The following is a 5000-nucleotide window of genomic DNA, read 5'->3' on the forward strand; positions in this document are numbered from 1 at the left end:
CAAATAGAACCCTAATCCCTATGTAGGTAATAGAGTGCCATTTGGGACTCAAGCCATGCACACTGTTCTTTCATCTGTCAATGAAACCGACACCTTGAGAGGCCGACACTGTAAATCAGGCATACAAATATGTACAGTACCAGTCAAACGTGGACACACCAACACATTCAAGGGTTTTACTTTATTATTCTATTATTTTCTACATTGTAGAATAACAGTGAAGACGTCAAAACTATGAAATAACACATATGGAATCATGTAGTAACCAAAAAAGTATTAAACAAATCAAAGTACATTTTAGATTTTTCAAAGTAGCCACCCTTTGCCTTGATGACAGCTTTGCACACTCTTGGCATTATCTCAACCAGCACAAACCGTCATTCTGTAACCAAACTTTGAATCTGCATTGATCTTCAGGTAAATGTGTTTTTGTAAACATTTTCAGATGAAATTGTTTAAACTAGTCCTTGTGCATAGAGTTGTATGGTTTGTTTAACTTTGCAATCATTGGTTTTTGTTTGACATATATTTTAAAGTGAAAAATCTGAGTCTCGGTATCATTCTGTTACTGAGGAATTGCCCAACACTAGTGTCTAGTTATGTCACTCACACACCAGAAAGCACATGTGCGTGTTTGCAAGGAGGAGCACTTGTCTCTTGGACAATGAGAAAAGCTGTGTATCCTATAAGATAATACTACTCATACAGTTGCTACATTTACATTCCAGGTGATTTAATTGTACAGTGAAACAGACAACTGAAATTGTGTGAAAATATGAATAGAGTTAATAGCCCTGTCTCTCACCTCTCTGGTGTTGGCTAATTGGGGCTTGTTTCGTTCCTCTTAATACAGGTGGACTCAGGATTTGGAAGCTGATAAATCAGAACACGTTTATGGCCTCCCTATGGTTAGAGCTTTGGGCCAGTAACTGAAAGGTTGCTAAATCGAATCCCAGAGCTGATAAGCTAGAAATCTGTAGTTCTGCCCCTGAACAAGGCAGTTAACCCACTGTTCCCCGGGCGCTGAAGACATTCGATTAAGGCAGACTCCCGCACCTCCCTGATTCAGAGGGGTTGGGTTAAATGCGGAAGACACTTTTCAGTTGGTTGAACAACTGACGAGGTATCCCCCTTTCCCTTTGCTCCATTGTAACACATCCTTAATAAAAGTCCAAGGAACTAGGCCTATTCAATGTCTGATAAATATATTAGTCAAAGAAAGATATAAAAAGCTTCAGTGAAACGGTATTAAAAGAGAGTTGAAGACAAAGGAAACAAACGTTGGAAAAAAATAATTGAGAGATCTATTTATTTGTTTAAATTGAGCCTACAAATTCGTCAAGAAGAACATCTATGATTATACAAAACAAAATGCATATGAACCTGAGAATATCTTTATCAACTCAGGTAGAATATTTGTTTTGATTTGACATCGAGTATAATATATTAACATCGCGGAGGTCCATTCATATCGATGTGATTGGATTGCTATAGTCGCCTTTACTTTATCCGAATGGCTACATTTGTATAATTGTTTAACATTTGTGAAAATATTACATATTTGTTACACTGTTTGCTATGTGTGAATTACCCTAAAATCAGCAGCCCTATTCTAGATTATTCTAACTCTCGTTGCGAGCCGCAAAAATGATTTGGGGTATATTTTTAACGCTTTCGATCAATGAAATGGGTAAACAAAAACATGTTTCGAATGCAACGTTCTTCAGAAAATTCAATTGGAGCATTCGAGGCTTCTCGATAATAAAACGTTGTGCAGGTGTTTTAAGGGTCTGAAAATGAGGCCGAATGTGAAAAAATTGTCAACAGATTTCTTTCCTCGGGAGCATCGCATCACACAATACATAATCCATCGCGAGTGTTCAAGGTTTCACATTGCACTTACCTTCTTCTCTCTAGTTCATGAAAAGAAACAAATACTCCTCAATGAAAATAAACGGCTGGTTCTCTACTATTTTAGCGCATTGGATAAATAGAGTCACAATTCCATGTGTGTTATTATCCGGGCTATTTAAAAAAAATGTGTTTAGGTTCTAGTAAAAAGGAGGGGGTTCCGTATGCAATGAGGTAAGTGTATTTATAGCAGTGGCCAATGGGCAACGGGCAGGGACCAGCCTCATCTAATCATTGTGTTCGAGGCTTGTGTTAGATGGCAAGCGCCAAGGCTGCACCATTGTAACCAAGGATATATCAAATGTCTTCATTTGCATAGAAAATAAATGTATCTATTTCCAAGTGTAAATTGAACTATAACGTAGATATTGATTTAACATCGATTAAATAGAAGTTTAGGGAATTAACCAGAATCAATTAAATGTCAGACATTTACATTTTATGACATTATTGCTAAAAGAGCGATTGTTCAAAGCCCCCGAACCGACCTACAACCTGAAACGATGGTAGAACTGATCGGAATAACTCGAGAAACCGCACACACGCCAAAGAACAGCGTACACATTCGAATAGAATAAAACCCGTTCCCATTGTCTCAACAACTGCTTTTTCCACCTTTACAAACAGGATGTAGTGAATCAGTCTCTCACAGATCGTCCTTGCTCCTTTCATCCATCACACGTAATAAATCATGAGTAACATATTTTGAATAAAGGACTGAGACAGCTACAAAAAAAGGCATTCTAAATCACCCGAATGCTTGTAGTGCTCTGCATACAGTTCTACAAATCAGGGGCGTATGCACAGGTCGGCCTGAGTGGGCCCTGGGGAGCCAGGCCCAACCAATCAGACTGTTCATGCTCTTCTTATCAGTGTTCCAAACAGGAGATTATTTGTATTTTTACCTAAACACATTAGGTCTACTTGCCTTTGGTAGGATCTCACCAGAACTGAGTAGCGACACCTCAAATGTTCTCCTGCTTGAGTTTCTGCATAAGCTAAAGAGTATTGAGATGTTCCTACACCTAATTATAACTGGCTACCCAAAATGAGTACCGGCACCTATTTCAGTCTAAGTCAAGCACTGGCCTAAACATGCATACACTACTATCAGATAGAATGTATCGCAAGCAGTAGGGTGTGGATGGGAAAACGTAAGGGACACGGTACGCAAGTTTGGACACACCTACTCATTCCAGGGTTTTTCCTATATTTTTACTATTTTCTACATTGTAGAATAATAGTGAAGACATCAAAACTAGTGGTTAGAGAGTTGGACTAGTAACCGAAAGGTTGCAAGTTCAAATCCCAGAACTGACAAGGTACAAATCTGTCGTTCTGCCCCTGAACTTTCAAAATTCTTGGAATTTTCCGGATTGACTGACCTTCATTCTTAAAGTAAGGATGGGCTGTCATTTCTCTTTGCTTATTTGAGCTGTTCTTGCCATAAAATAGACTTGATCTTTTACCAAATATCTTCTGTATACCACCCCTACCTTGTCACGACACAACTGATTGGCTTAAACACAATAAGAAGGAAATAAATTCCACAAATTAACTTTTAACAAGACACACCTGTTAATTGAAATGCATTCCAGGTGACTACCTCATGAAGTTGGTTGAGAGAATGCCAAGCGTGTGCAAAGCTGTCATTAAGGCAAAGGGTGGCTACTTTGAAGAATCTCAAATATGAAATATATTTTGATTTGTTTAATACTTTTTTGGTTACTACTACTACATGTGTTATCTCATAGTGTTGAAGTCTTCACTATTATTCTACAATGTAGAAAATTGTGAAAAAATATAGAAAAACCCTTGAAAGAGAAAGTGTGTCCAAACTTGCGTACCGTGTCCCTTACGTTTTCCCATCCACACCCTACTGCTTGCAATACATTTCACCCCCCCAACAATATTGTCTTTCATTATTAGATTTTGTTTATACAAAAATATGATGTGTCACTGTTCAATGTTGTCATTTCACTTCTGAGTTTTCACTTTATTAGTGAAATAGTCATTGAAATGATTGGCTATATCCAAATGGTTTGTTATAAATTACCCATTAACTTCAATGAACGATGGAGATGAATGAGGTTTTCTGCCCAGGACATCATTTAAGGTACTCAAAAGTATTTTTACATTGTTTTTTTATGTCATTTATCTTTGTTTGGTTATATAATGTATTCTTATTTTTGTTAAGTTTAGTCACAACATTTCTCAATTTACAGTATGTCAACCAATCAGCTGAGCAGACTGACTTATTTGCTACCTCTTTTGCAATATTTCTTTGAAACATAAAATGTTTCAATTATCATAAATCCAGGGGCTCTAACAGAAAATCATCTCAAAGTTATTTTAATTTTGGAAATGTGTTCCAAAGTATTCCCACGTATAACAGAGAGATGCATGTTATCATATAAAAATATAAGCAAAGTTTGACATGACTGGGCTCCTAAGTGGCCCAGTGGTCTAAGGCACTGCATCTCAGTGGAAGAGGCATCACCACAGTCCCTGGTTTGAATCCAGGCTGAGTCACTTCCGGCTGTGATTGGGAGTTATTATTAAACTCACGAACTGAACTTGTTTCCTGACTCCCTGCGCCGTCGTTACAGCTTTTCAACAAGTGGCATGAATCATTTTACAAATACTTCCAGTGCTGCATCTGGATTCAATTCCTCATACACATCACACCAACATAAATAAATAAATAATAATCCTGAAAACGTCACAGACATCATCAAGCATTGCACACACATTACACAAATAATGACTGTTAGCTCTTGGTGGTCAATATCAGCAGGCAGGTGAACTTGCAACTACAATACTTCAACAACATTTGACATGGGATCCTCTAAGCTTTACAGGAATATGGCTCTTAGCATATACAGCAACACCTCCTCCATAGGCATTCCTATCTGTTCTGTAGATGTTATACACTCTGTGGAAAGGGTTCTACATGGAACCCAAAAGGGTTCTACCTGGAACCAAAAAGGGTTCTTCAAAGGTTTCTCCTATGGGGATAGCGGAAGAACCCTTTAGGTTACAGATAGAACCTTTTTAGGTTACAGATAGAACCCTTTTGGGTTCCAAAT

General features: G+C 37.8%; 1 protein-coding gene across 7 annotated transcripts in view; it reads right to left on the minus strand.

Annotated features, from left to right (window-relative positions):
* LOC118379570 (protein 4.1-like) overlaps positions 1–2049 on the minus strand; it is a 129448-nt gene extending 127399 nt beyond the window's left edge. For all 7 annotated transcript variants that reach the window (XM_052472789.1, XM_052472785.1, XM_052472787.1 and 4 more), the window contains exon 1: positions 1904–2049. The gene's annotated coding sequence lies outside the window, so the exon portion shown is untranslated. The remainder of the gene's footprint in view (positions 1–1903) is intronic.
* Between the last annotated feature and the right edge of the window lie 2951 nt (positions 2050–5000).

The sequence above is a fragment of the Oncorhynchus keta genome, chromosome 20 (assembly GCF_023373465.1).
Source record: "Oncorhynchus keta strain PuntledgeMale-10-30-2019 chromosome 20, Oket_V2, whole genome shotgun sequence".
Lineage (NCBI taxonomy): Eukaryota > Metazoa > Chordata > Actinopteri > Salmoniformes > Salmonidae > Oncorhynchus > Oncorhynchus keta.